At 44.1% G+C, this 26,573-nt stretch overlaps 1 protein-coding gene across 1 annotated transcript in view; it reads right to left on the reverse strand.

Annotated features, from left to right (window-relative positions):
• rasl10a (RAS-like, family 10, member A) overlaps window positions 1-26,573 on the reverse strand; it is a 79,590-nt gene that overhangs the window by 39,799 nt on the left and 13,218 nt on the right. The gene's annotated exons all lie outside the window — the stretch shown is intronic.

Below are 26,573 nucleotides of genomic sequence, written 5' to 3' on the forward strand. Positions count from 1 at the left end.
CCCTGCTCACTGTGTCAAATGCCTTTGAAAGGTCGACAAAGGCAATGTACAAGTCCTTGTGCTGCTCCCGGCATTTCTCTTGGAGCTGACGTGTCACAAAGATCATGTCAACTGTCCCCCTGTCCTTCCGAAAACCACACTGCGACTCTGGGGTGACCCGTTCTGATATTGCGGGGATGAGTCTGCGGAGCATGACCTTGGCAAGGACCTTTCCAGCAACGGCCAACAGAGAGATACCCCTACTATTGGAGCAGATGGATTTGTCTCCTTTGTTCTTGTAGATGGTCACAATGTTGGCATCTTTCCACTGTTGCGGGACACACTCTCGTCTCCATACCTCTGAAATGTAGAGATGCAGTGTCCGTGTACAGAGGTAGCCTCCTTCCTTGAGAAGTTCAGCCGGGATGCTGTCAGGTCCAGGGGATTTATTGTTTTTCAGGGTTTTGACTGCATGCAGGATTTCTTTGAAGGTTGGGGGGAGGTCGAGATCTGGCAAGCTAGGATGTTCAGGGAGCTCTGCAAGGACAGTTGGGTCCACTGGGGTGGGCTGGTTGAGCACGGTTTTAAAATGCTCAGCCCACCGCTCCACTATCATAGCCTGATCCTTGATCAAAGATGTTCCATCAGCAGATCTAACAGGTGCCAGGGAGCAGTTTCTGGGGCCGTAGATGGTTTTCACTGCATCATAGAAACCGTGCATATCATTTCTATCAGCGTGAGACTGGATTTCATTGGCCTTTGAGATCCACCACTCATCTTGCAGTTTTCTGAGAGTTGTTTGGGCCTCAGAACGAAGGGTTTGCCATTGTTTTTTATGGAATTGGGATTGTGGGTTGTTCAGGGTGGCTCTGTGTGCCTTGTGCATTCTGTACAGGAGGGTGGAGATCTCTCCAGCATTCTGGTCAAACCAGTCCTGGTGTTTCTTGGATTTGAAACCAATGACTTGGGCTGCAGTGTCAAAGAGGATGGTGGATAGGGAGGCCCACTTCTCATCCATCCCAGACTCTGAGGTGATCAGCGACTCAATGTCTGCCAGCTTCTCAGCTAGGGAGCGACGGAAGTTGTCACGGGTGTCGCTGCTGGAGAGTCTCGCACAGTTGAGTGCTTTCCTCTTTGGTGCACCGTGACGTGTTAGGGGCCGAACATGCATTCTGACCTTTGTCAGAATCATGCGGTGGTCGGTCCAGCAGTCTGCCCCTCGCATAGCTCTTGTAATGAGCACGTCCTTGAGGTCAGCCCTCCTCACGATCGCATAGTCGATCAGGTGCCAGTGTTTGGATCTGGGATGCATCCAGGATGCCTTATATTTGTTCTTTTGTTGGAAGATGGTGTTTGTGATGGTAAGATCGTGTTCCGCACAGAGACTAAGGAGTCTCATGCCATTGGGGTTGATTTTTCCAATGCCGTGGGCGCCGATCACACCATTCCAGTTTTGCGTGTTCTTTCCGACTCTTGCATTAAAATCACCAAGCAGCATGATTTTGTCACTCCTCGGGATGTGACTGAGGATGTCATCGAGTGCCTGGTAGAAGCAGTCCTTCTCTTCATCATTGGATGGCAGAGTTGGTGCATAGGCACTTATCAAAGTGACATGTCTGCATTTTGCAAGGGGGATGCGAAGAGTCATGAGCCTTTCACTGACACCCACTGGTGATTCTGTGAGCTTGAGCAGAAGGCTGTTCTTGATTGCAAAACCAACTCCGTGAAGGTGTGGTCCGCCCATGGGGTATCCTTTCCAAAAGAATGTATAACCCTCTCCTACTTCATTGAGTGAGCCTTCCTCGAGAAATCGGGTCTCACTGAGTGCTGCCACATCCACATTGTAGCGCTTTAGCTCGCTGGCAACAAGTGCTGTTCTGCGCTGTGGTCTGTCCGGACTGGCATCCAGGAGTGTCCTTATGTTCCATGCTGCAATTCTAAATGGTATAATCTTTGTATTTCGACCGCGTAATGGAATGTCCCGACAGGTGCGGTTTCCTGCCCGGGTACTGTGTTGAGTGGGCAATCTTTAGGCCACCTTTTCTAGGCCTTTCCCCAATTGGGGTGAGCAGTGCGGTCCCTAAATAGGGGCTGCCCAGACACACAGGAGTCTGCCGGAAGCAGCTGCCACTCAATCCCAGCTGCTAACGACCGTTGTCCTGTGCCGCTGACGTGTAGAGTTCCAGCTAAGAGCTTCCAGCTCATTCAAACCTGCCCCCGTTACTGGACGCTCCATCGCCGTCAGACTTTTGAGGTCGGAGACTCAGGTAAAGAAGATACCTGCGCAATGATGGTTTTTAGAGTGGCATGAGGGGTGCGCTTTTCCCAACGCCACTACCTTGATTGTAAGAAGATCGTTCCAGTGGCAAGGGAGACCCTAGACGACCGGCATCTTCTTACAACTGCAGGAAGCTGCCGGAATCCAGGTTTTTGGGAAACCGCCTCAAAGCTTGCCGCCACCAGCTTGCTTTTCTGTCAGGGTGTGCTCCCTTAGCCTTCGTCCGCTTTTACAGCCATTGTGGTGCTTCTCACTGCTACCATCTTCTGCCTGCTCCACCGTTGAGGTCTTCGGGATCACTCTTAGTCTGGACTCTACCCTTCGACCTGTTCGGCTTGGGTAACCCTGCCAGGAGTACAAGACTCCAGCCGACATAGCTCTAGGGGTCATGGAGACGCGCAAAGTGCCCCACCACGATAAGGTGGTGATCCCGTCGGGGCACACACACACACACACACACACACACACACACACACACACACACACACACACACGCACACACACACACACACACACACACACACACGCACACACGCACACACACACACACACACACACACACACACCATTCAGGGATAAGCGCATCATATTTGGAAGGCTCAAAGTTACATAACGTCTAACATTATGTAATTCCAGCTGACAATATTGACACAGAAAACCAAGACAAGAGGAACATTTGGGTCCAAAACAAACAAAGTAAATGACTCAACTGTGAGGTATCTTATTTACGTACTGTAAAAAAAAGTCAATATTATTAGCAACAGACAAGCAGCAACTGAACTAGTTTCAAAGTAGCATGAGAGAATGTTGTTGTTTTTCAGCCTTTGCATGAAGTGCAGCCTGCAGCTTATTCATGACAAATTAGAGGAGACTATTTGGTCAGCCTTCCTTCAACAATGCACATTAAACTCTGTGTCACCTTTCTAATTGACTGCAGTGTCTCCTCTATTGCTCTTTTATTCCTGCCACTACTCCAGAAAGGTTTTTTTTATATACTCGGGCTCTTGTGTTAGTGCAGGTATACTGTAGCGACACAGCCAGATATATTCATAGCCCGGCCGAGTCCTGGCTGAGTAAATTGAATTTGTATTTATAGAAAGGGTCTTCTGGCAGGAAATACCAGTACATTTTTTTTCTTTCGAGATGGTGGCTGCTGGTTGCAGGAGCTCTGTGCTCTTGTGTGTCCTTTGTGTTCTTGATGTTTTCCTCTTGTTAAATGTGATGTTTTGTTGCCCTTTGGTTACGGCCCCCCAGAGACTGCGCAACAAGGGCTGGCACTTTCAATACTTCTACGCTGATTTTTGGTGCTCTTTCGTGCACTTTTGGATCTGCCTCGGGGGAGCTTTTTGGCCATGGCCATGTATGCACCGGAGACCAGCTGCTGGCTCTCTGCCACACCAGTCCACGAGGAGAGACCGGAGGAGATGAGAAGGAAGCGCTGAGTGTGGACAAGCTTCACAGAGCCCTGGCTGACTAATCATGTATCGAACACTTCGGTCTCCCTGGACAGATTCTCACTCGTCTGCGCAGGCAGGACTTTGGCCAAAAGCTAGTGGGCAGCCTAGAATGGAGGCTCTTTTGGTTGCTTTGTTGAATCTGTTTTGTGCGCAATATGTATAATTATTGCTAATTTTGTTTTTTTTCCCCGTTGTTTTACTTTTGTAGCTTTGTAAGGTTTTACTACTTACGTATAAAATACTACACGGTCTAGCTCAGACCTGGGCATTCTGCGGCCCGCGGGCCACATCCGGCCCTTTGTGCGTCCCTGTCCGGCCCACGTGAGGCCAATCATAAATTACAAAATAAATTTTAAAAAAGTATCTATGTCAAGTGTGCAATACAACGGTGCTGCTTTTGTTTTGAAAAGCATTATTTGTATTACTTCCGTGTGGACGTATGCGCGTGCGTGATTGTGTGTGAATGTGAACAGCTGCAATCACAAATTACAAAATAAAGTTGAAAAAACATCTATGTCGTGCGCGCAATACAACTGTGCTGCTTTTATTTTGAAAAGTGTTATTTGTGGACGTATGTCCGTGTGTAACCTGTGAGTGAAGGTGCACAGCGACAAGTGATCCACGGTTATTCCCGAGACGCTAAAAAGAGAAAAGTTGATGACGAATGGCGTGTTTTCAACAAGACATGGACTGCCAAGCAACGTTCCCTCTAAGGTGCGCGCCTGCGCAATTGCGCACTGCTCAAGCGTCCTCTGCGCACAGCAAATATATGCCGTGCACCAAATCAAATCCCATCTGAATTCTAAACAAAATAAACACATTTATTCTGTGTAATTTTGCAATGCAACTCTGAGTGACAGTGACAACAAGCGGCCCTAACGGTGTTCGTCAACACCGTTCAATTGAACACCGTTCAATTATTGTAACGTCTATCGAGATGCTTCGAGGCCAGGAATTATATGGATCACTTTATTGAGCAAAACTGTTTGTATTCAGCCATAACCACACCAAAAACATGAGTAAAACACTTCTATCTCGAAAAACTAGTCATTTTCTGCCGTACAAACCAGGCCAAAACCAACTTGTCATCTGTCACCAACACGCATAGCACTAAACTACTGGTGCGTTTATGGCCACACAAAAAGTCGGACAACTCAAATACCACACAAAGTTACACTATGACTCCTCAGTCATACGTGTGCTTATTTTACTGTCATTTATTATTAATATTAATTTATTTATATTAATCATGGAATGCTGATACAAGAGATAGTTACAGGAATGCACACTTCATCCTATGCTTACATTTCATTGTGCAACATGAGGATGTTTAAGGGGAACTAAATGTGATCTCTGAAAGGGGTACAAATGATTTCCAAAGCAGTGCTTTTGGTATAAAGTTAAGTTAGGTTAAATGAAAGTATTATTATTATTATTATTACTTATTATTATTATTATTATTATTATTATTATTATTATTTATCTTACGGTATATATCAAAAATAATATTGAGCAATTTTATTGAAATATTGTCAATGTGGCCCTCCAGCAGTGCTCGGGTTGCTCATGCGGCCCCCGGTAAAAATTAATTGCCCACCCCTGGTCCAGCTCCATCCTATCTTGCTGATTGTATTGTACCATATGTCCCGGCAAGAAATCTGCGTTCAAAGAACCCCGGCTTATTAGTGATTCCCAGAGCCCGAAAAAAGTCTGCGGGCTATAGAACATTTTCTATTCGGGCTCCAGTACTATGGAATGCCCTCCCGGTAACAGTTAGAGATGCTACCTCAGTAGAAGCATTTAGGTCCCATCTTAAAACTCATTTGTATACTCTAGCCTTTAAATAGACCCCCTTTTTAGACCAGTTGATCTGCCGTTTCTTTTCTTTTCTCCTCTGCCCCCCTCTCCCTTGTGGAGGGGGGGCACAGGTCTGGTGGCCATGGATGAAGTGCTGGCTGTCCAGAGTCGGGACCCGGGGTGGACCGCTCGCCTGTGCATCGGTTGGGGACATCTAGTTTATTTATATAGCCCTTTGAGACACTTGTGATTTAGGGCTATATAAATAAACGATTGATTGATTGATTGATTGATTGATAGCTGTATGCAGAAATGGTCCTGCTTAAAGTTGCATAATCTTTGTGCCCTTTTTAATGTCCTTTACATCCCTTGTGTTTTTACATTATTTTTTGTGGACTTTTTGCATCTGCAATGCAACCACATAATTTTCACATTGTGGGATAAATAAAGTATTTTCCATCCTATCTTATTGTAAGATGTGGAGTTAAAAAGATTGATTGATGAGGAAAACCTAGGTCGTAATCCCAAGTGAAGGCAGATTCCACTTTGGAGATGTCAATGGTTGTTAACTAACAATCAGTTCAGTCAATATACATGGTTTGCACTAGCATACCAAGATGCTGGTTGTTTTTGCTTTAGACAAATGGAACAGCTTTATATATCTTGACCAACATTTGATTGAATAATTTTAGCATTAAATGAAAGAAAGTTAAGAATATTAAAGCGACACCAGTATTCTTAATGTTTTTTGTATGTAGACCCCTGCCCTGCTGAGTATACTAAAATATACAACATAAGGTGGCAAAAATATTTCAAAAATGAAAAAAGCAAAATATGTTCTGGACCAAAAATCACTTCATATTATCTACTGCTCGCTAGTGCTACCATATCTGAGTTACTGTGCAGAAATATGGGGAAATAACTACACAATAGAGATGCGCGGATAGGCAATTATTTCATCCGCAACCGCATCAGAAAGTCGTCAACCATCCGCAATCCACCCGATCTAACATTTGATCAGAACCGCATCTGCCCGCCATCCGCCCGCACCCGCCCGTTGTTATATATCTAATATAGACGATGCAAGGCATTAGTGAGGTTATAAAGCTTTTGCCTGTTAAAGAAAGGAGACTGATCCAATGCAGCACAGACATTCGCGTGCCACGCTGTCACGACCCAGACGCACACCAGTGCGCAATCATATGGGAGCCGCGCTGAGCGCACCTCCAAGCGCGTCTCGCTGCCGGCGACGGCCGGGTATGGGCCCGACGCTCCAGCGCCATCCATTTTCAGGGCTAGTTGATTCGGCAGGTGGGTTGTTACACACTCCTTAGCGGGTTCCAACTTCCATGGCCACCGTCCTAGCTGCTGTCTATATCAACCAGGGTGAGCCCCACCCCTTTCGTGAGCGCACTGCGCGCGGAGTGACCCCTGTTACGCGCCCCCGGCAACAGGGGTGGCGGGCAGGTAAGCTGCGCGGGCGGAGCGCGCGGAGTGACCCCTGTTACGAGCCCCCGGCCACGGGGGTGGCGGGCAGGTAAGCTGCTTACCTGCTGCGCGTGACGCCGGCCGCGGCGAAGGCGGACGAGGCGGGGTGTCGGTGCGGTGGGCGCGGTGGTGACCCTGGACGTGCGTTGGGCCCTTCTCGCGGATCGCCCCAGCTACGGCTCCCGGTGGGGCCCTCTCGGGGGAAGGGGCCTCGGTCCCGGACCCCGGCGAGGCGTCCTTTCTCCGCTCCGTAAAAGTGTCCATCTCTTTTTTTTTTTTTCTTCTGTTGTGGCATATGCTGCAGGTGCCTGCTCGTTTTTCGTATGTGGGTAACAACATTTAACTATGTATATATATTTCCGAATTGGTTTAACTGCCACCCGCCTGAATCTATTTAAAATCTAATTTTTTTTAATAATTTGAACCACCCGACCCGACCCGACCCGCAGATAAAATCTAATTTTTTTTTATTTCATCCGCCCGATCCGCGGATAATCCGCGGACTCCGCGGTTGTGCCCGCAAACCGCGCATCTCTACTACACAAGTAAACTTCATTCACTAACTGTACTACAAAAAAGATCAGTTAGAATAATAAATAATGTTGGATATAGAGACCATACAAACACTGTATTTATTAAATCAAACATATTCAAATGTAATGATTTGGTGCATTTGCAAACAGCTATAATTATACACAAAGCAAACTATAATCTGCTCCCCAAGAATGTACAACAATTATTCTCAACAAAAGAGGATAAATATAACTTTAGAAGAAAACCTAATTTAAAACATTAGTGCGCACGTACAACATTTAAAACATTTAGCATATCAATATGTGGAATTAAATTATGGACTGAATTAAGCAAAGAAGTCAAACAATGTACTAATATAATCCAGTTTAAGACTCTGTTCAAACTAAAAATGGTGTTACAAAATGAGGACAGGAAGTGATTATGTGCTACTAAATTGCTGTAAATTGGAAAACAGGTAGGATTAAAGAAGCTCGGCTTGTTCCTACTCCTTTTCGAACATGTAAAGAGAAATGTAAATGTGTTAACTATATGATATATCAGTGCACTGCACTCTCTAAAAGCCGTAGATGTTATTGTCACATATGCATGTACAGTAGATGGCAGTATTGCCCTGTTTAAGAGTGTCACAACATTGCTGTTTACAGCAGACGAACTGCTTTACGGTAGACGAAAACGTGACTGCTGTTGATGTGTGTTGTTGCCGCGCTGGGAGGACGTTAATGAAACTGCCTAACAATAAACCTGAAGGGGGCGTGGCCTCCAGCACCGCCAGAATTTCGGGAGATTTTCGGGAGAAAATTTGTCCCGGGAGGTTTTCGGGAGAGGCGCTGAATTTCGGGAGTCTCCCGGAAAATCCGGGAGGGTTGGCAAGTATGAACAAGCCAAATAATAGTCCTTGAACATTGCTCCAAAGTACGGAGTTTGTGTTGATTTGTTGGGTATACAAAACAAAACATTGACATGTTTATCACACAGGAAAAACCCACCAGGTGAACGGCTGATTTTACTACTTCTGGTTCTGACGTTAGAAAACCATGTGACTTGAGTCCCATATGTGACCATATAACAAATATACAACAGTACTAAGACTATAGTGGCCATAAACAGTTAGCTTCTACAGCAGGGGTGCCCAAAGTGTGGCACAGGGGCCATCTGTGCAGGCCTGCTAGTCATTGGCCCTAGGCACATTACCAAAAACACCAGCAAAAATTGGGAAAACAGCAAGAAACACAATGCAAAAAAGTCAAAATGTTGACATCAGCCAATAATAACGACACAAAGCTTTGTTTTATAGAAACAAAAACAAACAGAAAACAAACAAAAAATATATATGTATATACAAATTATATATATTTTTCAATAAAAAAGAATATAAACACACGGGTGGATCTCGCTTTGGTTTTTGGCTGAGACCGAGGATCTTGGGCTCGAAAAGGTTAGTGACCACTGCCTTAGAAGGTGTTTCACAGAAGGCTTCAACAGTGTCATGTCTGTGTAATCATGTTTTGTTTTAAGTCATGTTTTGTTTAGTTATAGGACTCTTTAGTTTCTGTCTTTTCACTCCCTTGTCTTGTTTCCATGATTACCCCATTAGTTTAACCTGTTCCACGTTTGGACTCATTGTGCACTCTTGATTGTCACCATAGCAACCCATTAGTTTTCACCTGTCACGTCACGCACCTGTTTCACGTTTTGAGTCACGCACCTGTTTTCGTTAATCAAGTCTGTAGTATTTAAGTTCAGTGTTTTTAGTTTGTCTTTCTGGTGACATCCCCACATTTATGCTCGACACATTTCTAACTCCTTTTCATGTCCATCGTTCACGCTGCTCCTTTTTTGTCCATGCCAAGTAAGTTTTCTTTATTCAAGCCATAGTTTGCAAGTTTTGTTTAATTGTTCATAGTTTCTGCCAATGTGCAAGTTTTGTATTTATAGTCTAGTTTTGTACCTCCGCCCCTGTGCGCACCTTTAGTTTGTTCCTTTTGTTATTGTAAAATTAAATATGTATTCTCCTGCAAGTCATATCTGGTCCAAATGTTCATTTGCACCACGGGAGAACAAACCACGCCATAGTCCATGTCGTGACAGATGTCACCAGCAAAAAAGTTCTCCCGCAAGACATTTGGACAATTTTGACGAGGGAACATGTGCGGTCCTGCGCGCGATGGAGGAGGAAACTCTGCGCTACTCCTCCGTGGAGTACAGAGACTCCATTTGGTCCCAGGAATGCGGGGACGCAGCGCAGTGCCGGAAGCGCCGCTCCCGACGAAGGACTTCAGGAAGGACTTCAGGAAGAACTTCCGCGAGCCAGCAGGACACGCCGCTCCCACAAGCCCCTACCCCTCCGGGCGGAAGCAAGCAGCAGCCAGCCGGATGACGTCAAAGACCAGGATTTTTTTTTCTGAATTCTTTTTATTTTGATTCCCCGCTCCCCAGGACTCAAGCCACACCCAAGACACAAAACAATTTTTTTTCACCCACTCAATCCCAGGTACAAAAAAGACAATTTGGACAATTTAAAGGGGAAGTTTCTGCCCTCCTCCGCCCACCCCTACAGAGAGTTCCAGACCGCAGGGAGCGCGTCTGGTATCCGCCCCTTGAGGGGGGGGCTAGGGCTGGGAATTGTTCAGGTGGGGTGGCTCAGCATCACGATGTCAAGCCACAGCCTCCAGCACGGCCGCCACCACCAGTCTTCCGCCATGCCAAGCCGCAACCCCCAGCTAGGCCACCTCCACCTGCACCAGTAGCAGCACCACGGCTAGAACCACGGCTAGCTGCTCCAAGGCTAGCACCACGGCTAGCTGCTCCAAGGCTAGCTCCACGGCTAGCACCTGTCGCAGCTCCACGGCTAGCACCTGTAGCTGCTCCAAGGCTAGCACCACGGCTAGCTGCTCCAAGGCTAGCACCTGTCGCTGCTCCAAGGCTAGCACCTGTCGCTGCTCCAAGGCTAGCACCTGTCGCTGCTCCACGGCTAGCACCTGTAGCTGCTCCACGGCTAGCACCTGTCGCCGCACCAAGGCTAGCACCAGACCCTCCACGCCAAGACCAAGACCCTCCACGCCAAGACCAAGACCCTCCACGCCAAGTCCAAGACCAAGACCCTCCACGCCAAGTCCAAGACCAAGACCCTCCACGCCAAGTCCAAGACCAAGACCCTCCACGCCAAGTCCAAGACCAAGACCCTCCACGCCAAGTCCAAGACCAAGACCCTCCACGCCAAGTGCCGCCAGTCGCAGCTCCACGACGCCAAGTGCCGCCAGTCGCAGCTCCACGACGCCAAGTGCCGCCAGTCGCAGCTCCACGACGCCAAGTGCCGCCAGTCGCAGCTCAACGACGCCAAGTGCCGCCAGTCGCAGCTCCACGACGCCAAGTGTCGCCATGCCAAGACCAAGACCCGCCATGCCAAGACCAAGACCAAGACCCGCCATGCCAAGACCAAGACCCGCCATGCCAAGACAAAGACCAAGACCCTCCACGCCAAGACCAAGACCCTCCACGCCAAGACCAAGACCCTCCACACCAAGACCCACGCCTAGACCAAGACCAAGACCCACGCCGAGCTTCGCCGCCGGACACGCCACGCCGAGCTTCGCCGCCTGACTTGCCACGCCGAGCTGCCACGCCGAGCTGCCACGCCTGCAAAGATGACGACGCGCCTGTCTCCTCGTCAGCCACGGATATGGCCGCTACCTGGTCGCCCGCCACGCCAAGTGCGCCCACCTCCCAGTCGGCCACGGATGTGGCCCGTCCCGGGTTGCCCACCTCGCCTGCTGCAGCGGCGTTCCACTCGCCGCCGCCACATGACTATGCCTCGATGGATTCGGGGCCACTTGGGCTGGCGACCCACCGCCATGTCCCCCTCCCGCCCTCCCATGACTCTTGTTAATTTTTTTCTTGGACATCTGGGATCTGTCCGTAAGGGGGGGGTTCTGTCATGTCTGTGTAATCATGTTTTGTTTTAAGTCATGTTTTGTTTAGTTATAGGACTCTTTAGTTTCTGTCTTTTCACTCTCTTGTCTTGTTTCCATGATTACCCCATTAGTTTCACCTGTTCCACGTTTGGACTCATTGTGCACTCTTGATTGTCACCATAGCAACCCATTAGTTTTCACCTGTCACGTCACGCACCTGTTTCACGTTTTGAGTCACGCACCTGTTTTCGTTAATCAAGTCTGTAGTATTTAAGTTCAGTGTTTTCAGTTTGTCTTTCTGGTGACATCCCCACATTTATGCTCGACACATTTCTAACTCCTTTTCATGTCCATCGTTCACGCTGCTCCTTTTTTGTCCATGCCAAGTAAGTTTTCTTTATTCAAGCCATAGTTTGCAAGTTTTGTTTAATTGTTCATAGTTTCTGCCAATGTGCAAGTTTTGTGTTTATAGTCTAGTTTTGTACCTCCGCCCCTGTGCGCCCCTTTAGTTTGTTCCTTTTGTTATTGTAAAATTAAATATGTATTCTCCTGCAAGTCATATCTGGTCCAAATGTTCATTTGCACCACGGGAGAACAAACCACGCCATAGTCCATGTCGTGACAAACAGTTCATGCTCATAGACTTTGATTGGTCAGATCTTGTCCCAGGATTAGATCTAACCAATGTATGAGCATGATTTTTCATGATTATTGACTAGACTAGATAATCTTGGGACTAAATCTTCATCAGTTCATAGAATTCAGTTGGTCAGATCTAATCCTGGGACCATCAGTTCATGCTCATTGGCTTATAATGGTCAGATCTGACCAAAATTGAAATCCAAATAAATTGTATTATTAATCTGCATATACAGTATACGTGATTAATGCAATATTGGTTGGTGTGGTGATTAATCACATTTTGACAGCCCTACGTTTTAGTGTAATCCAGCTAATTGTGTCTGGCTCTCTATTTACTGTCAAATTAATACCGTTAAAACATTTCCAACGACTTTTGCACAGTACTGTACATTCACCAAATTTTAAAAATATGAATGATGTTGTCCTTCCCACTATAAATGTAAATCCCTGTGAACCCCGTTCCCCTCACGTTTATTTGCCTGAAGCGCACAGATATGAATATGAACGAAGTACGTGGACACACGAGGCGGGAGGGCTTGAGATTGGAAAAGACAAAACAACTAAATGAAACGGAGTAAAACATAACCAAACATAAGTCCTGGCAGGTTGGCTGCTGAGCAAAAGAGGCGGCCATAAATCTTGCTCCTAGAAATCTTGTGACAGCACTCAGCTAATGGTTTTCTCTCTCTGTGGATTCCTTCCTGAGGCGATGACTGACAACAGGCCACACTTCCCCCTCACAATGGGATGAAATGGTGCTGCGATATGATTCAACACGTGTACTTAAAAGCCTCCTCGTGTGACTCAAAGCCTGGCCCACACTCCAACACACACACGCATTCTGTCTCATCCCAGCTCTCCTTACAACACCACAAAGAGGTGAAGCATCGTTTCCAAACCTGACCCTCGTTCCACTATTATTGTCAGTGTAAAATGCTGCAAACCACGTTACTGATGCTGAAATTTATTTATTTTTATTTTACTCCAGCCAAGCACAGTTGGCATGAGGTTGTTGGCAGCCATTTGTTTGATAGCTATGCAGATTGGCCAAAAACTACACAACCAATTTCCATGAAAATGTGTTTAACATACTAACATACTATCGTCTCATTGTTTGCTCCTTGAGTCGCTATAGTGAGCTTAAATCAAAATGGCACCATCCTGTCGTCTTTACTGTCAACTTGTGTTAGACGTGTTGTTTATATTAAACTATGTTGCATTTTACTCCTCAGTGAATCATCTCCTTATCTTGGTGGAGTGGTTTGAGTGCCCGAGTAATCCTTGGAGCTATGTTGCTCGAGACTAAATGCCCCCTGGTAGGGTTTGTCAAGGCAAACCTAAGGGACGTGCAAACGAGTAGCGATTTACAAGACTATCGAAAATAACAAGAGAGACGGAGCCAGTCCGAGCCCTAATGAGCCACAGGGGAACCCAGACATTTGCAAGGGGAGCCGTAACGGTCCACTGTATTTTGTGGATGGCGGGCGCCTGGGTGACCTGCTCTTTGTTAGCCAAATCTGATTCTTGGCACATGGACCGTCACCCACTAGGTAGGGAAAAAGCCTGAGCTTGTGCAAGAGGTTGAAAAGTGACGACTAGACATAGTTCGGGTTACCAAACCAAACTCTTCGAGAAGGGCCGGATCTTGTTCTTCTCTGGAGTTGTTGCAGGGGTGAGGCGGTGCCTACATGTTGGGGTCATCCCCGTGAACAAAAGGGTTACTTCCCAATGCCTTTGGGTTGAGGAAGGGGTCTTGACTGTTGTTTGTGCATAGGGACTAAATGGCAGGACCCAGCCTTCTTGGAGTCTATCACAAGGGTGCTGGAGAGCATCCCCACTGGTGACTCAGTAGTTCTACTGGGAGACTTCAACACCCATGTTGGCAATGACCGTGTGACCGAGAGAGGCGTAATTGGGAGGACCAGCTTCCTTGATCTAAAGCCATGTGGTGCTATGTTATTGGACCTCTGTGCTAACCAAAGTTTGACCATAACAAACACCAAGTTCATACAAAAGGATGTCCACCTGGCACTAGGACTCCCAATGCCACAGGTCAGTGATGGAATCTGCATGTTATGGACACATGGGTAAAGAGAGGGGGCTGAGCTGTCAACTGATCAACACCTGGTGATGATTCGTATTAAATGGCACGGGAGGATGCCGAACAGACATGGCAGACCTAAGCGGAGTGAGAGTGTGCTCGTAACGTTTGGCAGTTTCCCATTCGTCGAGTCTTTAACACCTCCGACAGAGCTTCTCCTATATACCGCGAGGAGGATATTGAATTTTAGTTTGAGTTTGAATAGGCTGTATTCCTTGCCTCCATTGATGAGGCAGACGATCACAGCTGTGGTTGCAAGTTGTTTTAAGCCAAGGCATGGCCGCAATCCCCAAACTTGATAGTGGACAACAGAGGTTAGGGAGGCCATCAAGCTAATAAAGGGTCTTAGTGAGCATGGATATCTTGTGGGGCTCTTGAAGCAGCTGACAGGTACAGGCAGGCCAAGCGGTGTACAGCTTTGGTGGAGGTTAAAGTAAAAACCAAATTTTTTGAAAATAAGCAGTTTTTCTTCCTTCCGCAACACTCTGGTTTCCTCGGTATAACACAAGTGTTCAGGATTCTTGACTGCACCATTCATGTCCTCAGCTGTTGCAGTGGCTTTAAGCTTCATGGAATAAAGATCAGACACTTGCACCATGCAGTCCTGAGCACGAGACTTTGTGTGTGTGTGTGTGTGTGTGTGTGTGTGTGTGTGTGCGCGTGTGTGTTGACATTTAAGCTTGCTGTAATGTCGTTGTGTTGTTTGGATAAAATCTGAGATTGTTGAGCCATTACCCCCTTGTTATGTTGGTTTGATAGATATATACAATATACATATTAAAGTGACTTCAAAGAGTGCTGAACTCAATTCCCTTGGTAATCTGCTGAAATTTTTCAGGGTTGGCTGGTCAATCGCATCCAAATGGGATTTTTATCTAGGAAGTGCTCGGGCAATTGTTGCTGTGTGCACCGGCTACCATTTGTGTGGGAGGAGTTTGAAGCTTCGAATAGATTCTGGCAAATTGGCCGACACCTCAGTGCCCTGTCCAGTGGGGACAGAGATCTGCTGACCTTAATTTAGGATATAATCGGGCGGTAGATGGGGTACTTCGAGGCCATTCTTAACCCCACTGACACACCTTTAGTAGAGGTAGCACAGTCGCTGGACAAAAACGTGGACATGGCCATCACCATGGCTAAGGTTGCTGAGGTAGTCAAAAAACTCCTTGGTGGAAAGGCTCAGGGGTGGATGAGTTTCCCCCTGGATTCCTCAAAGCCCTGGATGTAGTGGTACTGTCTCGGCTGACAGGTCTCTTCAATATTGCGTGGAAGGAAGTCGGGAACAATACTTCTGGATTGGCTGACTGGGGTGACAATCACGCTTTTTCAGAAAGGTTACCGGGGGGTGTGATTACACCCCTCAGCCTCCCTGAAAAAAAGTCTATTCTGTAACGATCATCATACAGTATTTAAAACCATACTAGTCCCAGCCACAGATGGTTCATCTAGTTACAGTCATGGTCAAAAGTTTACATACACTTGTGAAGAACATAATGTCATGGCTGTATTGAGTTTCCAATCATTTCTACAACTCTTATTTTTTATGATAGAGTGATTGGAGCACATACTTGACCACATAACTTTCCTCCAGAAGGTCTTATCTTTGTCCATGTGATGTCAGATGAAACAAAAAAATTGCTGTTTGGCCACAATACCCAGCAATATGTTTGGAGGAGAAAAGGTGAGGTCTTTAATCCCAGGAACACCAGGCCTACCGTCAAGCATGGTGGTGGTAGTATTATGCTCTTGGCCTGTTTTGCTGCCAACAGAACTGGTGCTTTACAGAGAGTAAATGGGGCAATGAAAAAGGAGGATTACCTCCAAATTCTTTAGGACAACCTAAAATCATCAGCCCGGAGGTTGGGTCTTGGGCGCAGTTGGGTATTCCAACAGAACAATGACCCCAAACACACGTCAAAAGTGGTAAAGGAATGGCTAAATCAGGCTACAATTAAGGTTTTAGAATGGCCTTCCCCAAGTCCTGACTTAAACGTGTGGACAATGCCGAAGAAACAAGTCCATGTAAGAAAACCAACAAATTTAGCTGAATTTCACCAATTTTGTCAAGAGGAGTGGTCAAAAATTCAACCAGAAGCTTGCCAGAAGCTTGTGGATGGCTACCAAAAGCGCCTTATTGCAGTGAAACTTGCCAAGGGACATGTAACCAAATATTAACATTGCTGTATGTATACTTTTGACCCAGCAGATTTGCTCACATTTTCAGTAGACCCATAATAAATTCATAAAAGAACCAAACTTCATGAATGTTTTTTGTGACCAACAAGTATGTGCTCCAATCACTCTATCACAAACAAATAAGAGTTGTAGAAATTATTGGAAACCCAAGACAGCCATGACATTATGTTCTTTACAAGTGTATGTAAACGTTTGCACATTACTTTGGCATAGTGCATGGATGTCAAACTCTGGCCTGCATGCCAAATTTGGCCTGCCGTGTAATTTCACTTGGCCCTTGAGGCGATATCAAATTAACATTAAAGCTGGCCCGCCGATTATATATCGCAGAGGTGCCGCGGTAACACCGCATTCACCGCTAATTCTAATACTTGCCAACCCTCCCGAGAGTCTTCCAAACTTCAGCGTCCCTCCCGATAATCGTCAGGTCTGCTTTTCAGCCAGTCCAACGAGTGCTGGCCCAGTCACATAACATGTGCGGTTTCTGCACGCACACACATTCGAATGCAAAGCATACTTCATCAACAGTGATACAGGTTACACTGAGGGTAGCCGAATAAAAAACTTCAACACTGTTAGAAATATACGCCACACTGTGAACCCACACCAAACAAGAATGACAAACACATTTCGGGAGAACATCCGCACCGTAAGACAGCATAAACACAACAGAACAAATACCCAGAACCCTTTACAGCACTAACTCTTCCGGGACGCTACAAGGTGTGTGTGTGTGGGGGGGAGGTTTGGTGGTAGCGGGGGTGTATTTTGTAGCGTCCCGCTGTTGATGAAATATGCGTTGCATTCACTCGTGTGTGCGTACCGAAGCCGCACATATCTTGTGACTGGGCCTGAACGATGTTAGAATGGATGAAAAGTGGATGTGACGATAGCTCGTAGAGTACGTTAAAGGCAATGCATTTAAGGCACACCCCCAAGACTGTGGTCCGGGTGGACGAGATATAATGACTGTTGAACACCTTCGTTCGATAATGAAGGTTGCCTCAGCTCAAAGCCCGAACCCCGACATTAATGAACTAGCATCCAAGAAAAGATGGCAGGTATCTGGCTTGGGCACATCAGATTAGATCAGTGTGTTGCAAACTGAGCAGTTTAAAGTCCTGAATGGTTGTTTTATTCATTGTTATTTTATTTTCAAATTTATTAGCCTGTGGAAAACGTTAATGTTGATATTTACCTCAGAAGGCTGCAAATAGAAAAGAGGCATTCAATTTTTATTTGAATTGTATTTGATATGCCATTGATATTTTTTTATTATTATTATTTGAAACTCGATTTTGCATGTCACTTTAAAGTTATATAAGCCTTGCTTGTTCAATATTCAATGCAAAACTTGTTTGGGTCCCTATTAAAAGGTTAATTTGTTCAACCTTGGCCTGCGGCTTTGTTCAGTTTTAAATTTTGGCCCACTCTGTATTTGAGTTTGACACCCCTGGCATAGTGAATGGACTATCAAAAACTGTACTCATTACGGGAAAACCATAGCAGTTGGCAAGTATGTTAAAGAGACAGATCAAGATAATAACACATATTGTAGGTCGGAAAAAACGAAGAAAAACAGAAAATGTTTATTTATATATTTACAGAGATGAAAAAGACGCATTTCCGACCATAGACGGAAAAATCACATGCCTCTCCACTTTTGTTAACATAAACTCTGTATGTGTTGTCTAATTTTGTCTTGCCTCACCCTATTTTCTTTGCACTCTGGTTTGTAGTTGAGCTTTTGACTACATTTTGTGTCTGTGACAGTCGAATTACAAAACCTTTACATATGATCATATCTTATTGTAGTATAGTATAAGATGTCATTTATAGATGGAGAAACTTGATGTTCAGCTTTGTTGTGTTTGCCTTACTTTAGTGTCTCCTCCAACAGTTTTGTCCTTGGACTCATGTTCTGTCCACTTTCACCTCATTAGTGTGGCTAATCTCTGTGTATTTAGTCTGATGGTTTTCTGCCTCATGTGCTGATTGTGCTTTTTATGGGCTTAATCGTGTTCTTTCCTGCCTGGCTTGATGCATTTGGGTCCACCTCCCTCTGCCTCTAGTGCACCGCGGCCAAACGTACCATTGGTCTGAGCCCTTTAAAGATACTTTCTGCCTCCTCCTAGGCCAGATGTTATCTTATCCATGACAGAGCCACAGCTGTTGTTCAGGAGTGTCACCTTTTTTTGACGGGAGAAATAAGCCGTGTCGCCATCAGGTGTTATGAGGTAGCTAAATGCGGCGACCTTGGAGATTTGGCTCCCGAAAAACATCCTCTCCGCGGCCACTCTCCCGAGGACATGAGTCACAACTTGACTTGAGACGCTTTAGAGTGCACGTCATGGTTGCAAACACACACTACACATGCAGACCTTTCTGAACCTTTTGCCCAGTAAAATTCCAGATAGGTATGAAAACTGGATAACTGTTTGAACATATTTTTTTTAATTGTTAGATACACCTGTTTAATCTAATTAGATCACAGACAAGAGCTTGTATTAAACCTACTGGCTTTACGCATACAATGATACTGATATTGTCAATAGGGCTGCAGCAATTACTTTAATTTGTACGATTAATTGAGTAATCGGATAAAACCCACTCTATTGCCTCAATGCGTATTTTAGGGAAAAAGGTTTAAATAAATATTTTTCTGCTTTCTAAAAATGCACATTATTAACATTGAAATTGCATGTTTAACATGTGTCCATTAATGGAAATTAAAAAAGAAAAGATTTGCTGTTTGCCACCACACACCACCGCTCTCATGTACGCTCTTTGGCAGCAGTCGCGTGGAAACTACTTTCGTGGATTCCATGCACTCCAGATTTGATCATTTTTTATTAGTTACACTCAATAAATTATCATTCGAAGCAACAGAATATAAATTGAATTTTTTTTTTTTTTAATGAAATTAATCAATTTAATTAATCGGCGCAAACCTAATTGTCAATTGAAATATGCTTTGTATTGTGGATGCAATTTAAAAATGTGGTGAACTTCACTGCATTATATTTAGAGCAGGTTTTAATATTTTGGTTATTGGATTCATCAAACTGAAAGGGAAGAAAATATTAGCATTGAAAATTGCTTTATTTTCTTCAGCAGGGATGCACAAACCTTTTCCACATGGGCCGCATACTGAAAAATCCTACAATACGGACAGCGTTTCAAAAAATATATATATATTTTGTAAAAAGAGGTTAGATATATATAACTAAAGACTAAAGCTGTCAATCCATAAATTTTTTAAATCAAATTAATCACACTTTTGAATTTGGATTAATCAAGGATTAATCACAGTAAATACAAATACAATTTTACTGTCAAAATATCAAATACATGTTTTTGTAAATGTTTTACTTAAATGCACTACATTTATTTGTTCAAAAACTTGGTAACAGTCTTATCTAAAGTACCACCAAGGTTTATTCATTAGTTGTTTATCTTGCACTTTTTTGTTCTCTTTTGCCCATTTTCAAACCTCGATCCTGACCTCATGGTAAACTACCGACCGGTGTCCCACCTTCCGTTTATTTCGAAAATCCTCGAAAAAATTGTCGCACAGCAGCTAAATGAACACTTAGTGTCTAACAATCTCTGTGAACCTTTTCAATCCGGTTTCAGGGCAAATCACTCTACGGAGACAGCCCTCGCAAAAATGACTAATGATCTACTGCTAACGATGGATTCTGATGCGTCATCTATGTTGCTGCTTCTTGATCTTAGCGCTGCTTTCGATACCGTCGATCATAATATTTTATTAGAGCGCATCAAAACACGTATTGGTATGTCAGACTTAGCCTTGTCATGGTTTAACTCTTATGTTACTGACAGGATGCAGTGCGTCTCCCATAACAATGTGACCTCGGACTATGTTAAGGTAACGTGCGGAGTTCCTCAGGGTTCGGTTCTTGGCCCTGCACTCTTTAGTATTTACATGCTGCCGCTAGGTGACATCATACGCAAATACGGTGTTAGCTTTCACTGTTATGCTGATGACACCCAACTCTACATGCCCCTAAAGCTGACCAACACGCCGGATTGTAGTCAGCTGGAGGCATGTCTGAATGTAATTAAGCAATGGATGTCCGCTAACTTCTTGCAACTCAACGCCAAGAAAACGGAAATGCTGATTATCGGTCCTGCTAAACACCGACATTTATTTAATAATACCACCTTAACATTTGACAACCAAACAATTACGCAAGGCGACTCAGTAAAGAATCTGGGTATTATCTTCGACCCAACTCTCTCCTTTGAGTCACACATTAAGAGTGTTACTAAAACGGCCTTCTTTCATCTCCGTAATATCGCTAAAATTCGTTCTATTTTATCCACTAGCGACGCTGAGATCATTATTCATGCGTTCGTTACGTCTCGTCTTGATTACTGGAACTTATTATTTTCGGGTCTCCCTATGTCTAGCATTAAAAGATTACAGTTGGTACAAAATGCGGCTGCTAGACTTTTGACAAGAACAAGAAAGTTTGATCATATTACGCCTATACTGGCTCACCTGCACTGGCTTCCTGTGCACTTAAGATGTGACTTTAAGGTTTTACTACTTACGTATAAAATACTACACAGTCTAGCTCCAGCCTATCTTGCCGATTGTATTGTACCATATGTCCCCGCAAGAAATCTGCGTTCAAAGAACTCTGGCTTAATAGTGATTCCCAGAGCCCAAAAAAAGTCTGCGGGCTATAGAGCGTTTTCTATTCGGGCTCCAATACTCTGGAATGCCCTTCCGGTAACAATTAGAGATGCTACCTCAGTAGAAGCATTTAAGTCCCATCTTAAAACTCATTTGTATACTCTAGCCTTTAAATAGACCCCCCTTTTAGACCAGTTGATCTGCCGTTTCTTTTCTTTTCTCCTCTGCTCCCCTCTCCCTTGTGGAGGGGGGAGGGGGGGGGGGGGGGGGCACAGGTCCGGTGACCATGGATGAAGTGGTGGCTGTCCAGAGTCGGGACCTGGGGTGGACCGCTCGCCTGTGCATCGGTTGGGAACATCTCTGCGCTGCTGACTCGTCTCCGCTCGGGATGGTGTCCTGCTGACCCCACTATGGACTAGACTCTTACTATTATGTTGGATCCACTATGGACTAGACTCTCACAATATTATGTCAGACCCACTCGACATCCATTGCATTCGGTCTCCCCTGGGGGGGGGGGTTACCCACATATGCGGTCCTCTCCAAGGTTTCTCATAGTCATTCACATCGACGTCCCACTGGGGTGAGTTTTTCCTTGCCCTTATGTGGGCTCTGTACCGAGGATGTCGTTGTGGCTTGTGCAGCCCTTTGAGACACTTGTGATTTAGGGCTATATAAATAAACATTGATTGATTGATTGATTGATTTTTGCAGTTTTATTGAGTTTGATTTTCCTATTATAATGTACCACGGGCTAACAAAACACAAAACATGGGACGCACTTTGGGCACCCCGAATATATGCTCTTTTTTTCTACTACTATTCACATATAAATCAAGTATGCCATCCATCCATCCATTTTCTACCGCTTATTCCCTTTGGGGTCGCGGGGGGCGCTGGAGCCTATCTCAGCTACAATCGGGCGGAAGGCGGGGTACACCCTGGACAAGTCGCCACCTCATCGCAGATAAATCAAGTATGTCATTTTTTAAATCTATATTTGTTTGCATACATCTGCTCATCTAATGTCTACTTAATTCCAATAAATTATCCCTGTTAGTGACTAGGGCTGCAACTCACGATTATTTTGATAGTCGATTAGTCAACGATTATCTTAACGATTAGTCGACTAATCGGATGATAAAGCGTACACATATTTAATACCTCCAACTATTCCATCGAATTCTAAATGCAGCTTAAGTTATTTTAGGCATGTTATTACTAACAACAAAGATGACTAATTAATTCATAAATATTTATACTGTAAATGTCCTGTTCATTCAACTGTTTCAAAAATTAAAATGACTAATAAAATGTTAATTTAAAAGAAAGGAAATGCAAAGTCCTAAAAAAAACTTTTTTTTTTTTTTTTTTAAACAGTTAAAATATCAGCAATGAACACAAACAACAAAACACAAAATCTAACTTCCTCAAAAAGAAAAGCATTCTGTGATGTTTAAAAAGCTGCACACTGGTATATTGATCATTGATCATTGATTAATTGTATCTTTGATTAGTTCTTAAAATGTTGGCTATTTAATAGTAGTAGTAGTGACTGTAAGTAAAGTTAAATATTTTGATAAACCCATCAACATCCTGAGATAAAGTACAAGCATTCCTTCTGTCTAAAGTGTCATGTTAATTAATGACTTTTTAAGGATAAAGAAATCTTATTGGTTGTTCTAAAACCTCCCAAGAAAATTATTGCCGAGCTGTAAGTGCCTGTTTTGGATTCTTGTTTTTCAGAACCACAAACCTTACAGCTCAAATGTAATGAAAAAAGAAAACTGGATACAATATGGCTGCAATAATCATAGCATCAGCAGCAGTCAGGACTGGTTTATCTCTGCTGAAAAAGCTGTCACTTTGTTAAATAAAGGACTGCTATGTCATAGAAACATAATGTGAGCCTGTTCTTTTCCTAATGAGATGTGCCTCGTGACCTCTGGTCATGGCCAAAAGAGCAGGGTGTTCTATTTTTAGGAGAAAAGCAGGTGCAGCATCATCCCGCATTCGAGCAAGAATGAGCTGAGTGAAGAAGACACTGCAGTTAATAAATAACAATTCGCATGCCGCCATTCTGTCCTCACTGGGGGGACTATAAAACGTCAAAGTGAAGCATTTAAGTCAGTTGCGTCCCTAAAGGAACAATACAGGACATCTCAGTGCTAAAAGGAATCGAAATCAGTGTTTTAGTTTTTTAAGACAAGTTGCCTTCATGTGTTCTAAGACTAAGAAAAGATTCACCCGACTCATCCTTCCATGCAGTCACAGTGCAGTGGAGCACTCAGTGTCTTTCATGGAACCAACACTCTTTGTGTGTATCATACTGCATTGTTTTGTACAAACCCCGTTTCCATATGATTTGGGAAATTGTGTTAGATGTAAATATAAACGGAATACAATGATTTGCAAATCATTTTAAACCCATATTCAGTTGAATATGCTACAAAGACAACATATTTGATGTTCAAACTCAATCAATCAATCAATGTTTATTTATATAGCCCTAAATCACAAGTGTCTCAAAGGGCTGCACAAGCCACAACGATGTGAATGACTATGAGAAACCTTGGAGAGGACCGCATATGTGGGTAACCCCCCCCTCTAGGGGAGACCGAATGCAATGGATGTCGAGTGGGTCTGACATAATATTGTGAGAGTCCAGTCCATAGTGGATCCAACATAATAGTAAGAGTCCAGTCCATAGTGGGGCCAGCAGGACACCATCCCGAAACTGATAAACATTTTTTTTTTTTTTGCAAATAATCATTAACTTTAGAATTTGCTGCCAGCAACACGTGACAAAGAAGTTGGGAAAGGTGGCAATAAATACTGATAAAGTTGAGGAATGCTCATCAAACACTTATTTGGAACATCCCACAGGTGTGCAGGCTAATTGGGAACAGGTGGGTGCCATGATTGGGTATAAAAGTAGATTCCATGAAATGCTCAGTCATTCACAAACAAGGATGGGGCGAGGGTCACCACTTTGTCAACAAATGCGTGAGAAAATTGTTGAACAGTTTAAGAAAAACCTTTCTCAACCAGCTATTGCAAGGAATTTAGGGATTTCACCATCTACGGTCCGTAATACCATCAAAGGGTTCAGAGAATCTGGAGAAATCACTGCACGTAAGCAGCTAAGCCCGTGACCTTCGATCCCTCAGGCTGTACTGCATCAACAAGCGACATCAGTGTGTAAAGGATATCACCACAAGGGCTCAGGAACACTTCAGAAACCCACTGTCAGTAACTACAGTTGGTCGCTACATCTGTAAGTGCAAGTTAAAACTCTCCTATGCAAGGCGAAAACCGTTTATCAACAACACCCAGAAACGCCGGCGGCTTCGCTGGGCCTGAGCTCATCTAAGATGGACTGATACAAAGTGGAAAAGTGTTCTGTGGTCTGACGAGTCCACGTTTCAAATTGTTTTTGGAAGCTGTGGACGTCGTGTCCTCCGGACCAAAGAGGAAAAGAACCATCCGGATTGTTATAGGCACAAAGTTGAAAAGCCAGCATCTGTGATGGTATGGGGGTGTATTAGTGCCCAAGACATGGGTAACTTACACATCTATGAAGACGCCATTAATGCTGAAAGGTACATACAGGTTTTGGAGCAACATATGTTGCCATCCAAGCAACGTTACCATGGACGCCCCTGCTTATTTCAGCAAGACAATGCCAAGCCACGTGTTACATCAATGTGGCTTCATAGTAAAAGAGTGCAGGTACTAGACTGGCCTGCCTGTAGTCCAGACCTGTCTCCCATTGAAAATGTGCGGTGCATTATGAACCCTAAAATACCACAACGGAGACCCCCGGACTGTTGAACAACTTAAGCTGTACATCAAGCAAGAATGGGAAAGAATTCCACCTGAGAAGCTTAAAAAATGTGTCTCCTCAGTTCCCAAACGTTTACTGAGTGTTGTTAAAAGGAAAGGCCATGTAACACAGTGGTGAACATGCCCGTTCCCAACTACTTTGGCACTTGTTGCAGCCATGAAATTCTAAGTTAATTATTATTTGCAAAAAAAAAAAAAAGTTTATTAGTTTGAACATCAAATATCTTGTCACATTCAATTGAATATGGGTTGAAAAGGATTTGCAAATCATTGTATTCCGTTTATATTTACATCTAACACAATTTCCCAACTCATATGGAAACGAGGTTTGTCCAATGTCCCAATGGTCCAACCATAAAACATTGAAATCTTCATTTTTTTTTTCTTTTTTTTTTTTTTCATTTTCAAGGTGTTTTAGTCAATACCTCCACTTCTGCTAGGATGATTAAGATTTGAGCATGACAATGAGTCCAAGCATACATCCAAAACTGCAAATGAATGTTTTCAACAGAAGAAAATTCATATTTTTCAAAAGACCCAAACATACAGTGCATCTGGAAAGTACTCACAGCGCTTCAGTTTCCCAATAATTTGTTATGTTACAGCCTTACTCCAAAATTGAATTTTTGTCCTCAAAATCTACAGATAATGACAGTGGGCAAAAATATATATATATTTTTTTAACTTTTTTGCAAATGTATTAAAATCACATGTACATAAGTATTTGCAGCCTTTGCTCAATACTTTGTTGATGCACCTTTGGCAGCAATTACAGCCTCAAGTCTTTTTGAATACGATGCCACAAGCTTGGCACGCCTATTTTTGGGCAGTTTCGCTCAATCCTCTTTGAAGCACCTCTCAACCTCCATTAGAGTGTTAATTTTCATCCAGGATGTCTCTGTACATTGCTGCATTCATCTTAGTCTGGTCAAGGAGGTGACCAAAAACCTGATGGTCACTCTGTCAGAGCTACAGCATTCCTCTGTGGAGAGAGGAGAACCTTCCAGAAGGACAGCCATCTCTGCAGCAATCCACCAATCAGGCCTGTATGGTACAGTGGCCAGACGGAAGCCATTTCTTAGTAAAAAGTTGGCAAAATGCACCTGAAAGACTCTCAGACAATGAGAAACAAAATTCTCTAGTCTAATAAGACAAAGATTCAACTTTTTGGTGTGAATGCCAGTCGTCATGTTTGGAGGAAACCAGGTACCGTTCATCACCAGGCCAATACCCTCTCTACAGTGAAACATAGTGGTGGCAGCATCATGCTGTGGAGGTGTTTTTCAGCGGCAGGAACTGAGAGACTAGTCAGGATAGAGGGAAAGATAAATGCAGCAATGTACAGAGACATCCTGGATGAAAATCAACGTTTCCCATCAAACCTGATGGAGCTTGAGAGGTGCTGCAAAGAGGAATGGGTGAAATTGCCCAAAGATAGGTGTGCCAATTTTGTGGCATCGTATTCAAAAAGACTTGAGGTTGTAATTGTTGCCAAAGGTGCATCAACAAAGTATTGAGCAAATGATCTGAATAACTATTAGGGCTGTGAATCATTGGGTGTCCCACGATTCGATTCAATAACGATTCTTGGGGTCACGATTCGATTCAAAATCGATTTTTTTCGATTCAACACGATTCAAAAACGATATTTTCCTGATTCAAAAGGATTCTCTATTCA

The sequence above is a fragment of the Nerophis lumbriciformis genome, linkage group LG12 (assembly GCF_033978685.3).
Source record: "Nerophis lumbriciformis linkage group LG12, RoL_Nlum_v2.1, whole genome shotgun sequence".
NCBI classification, from domain to species: Eukaryota; Metazoa; Chordata; class Actinopteri; order Syngnathiformes; family Syngnathidae; genus Nerophis; species Nerophis lumbriciformis.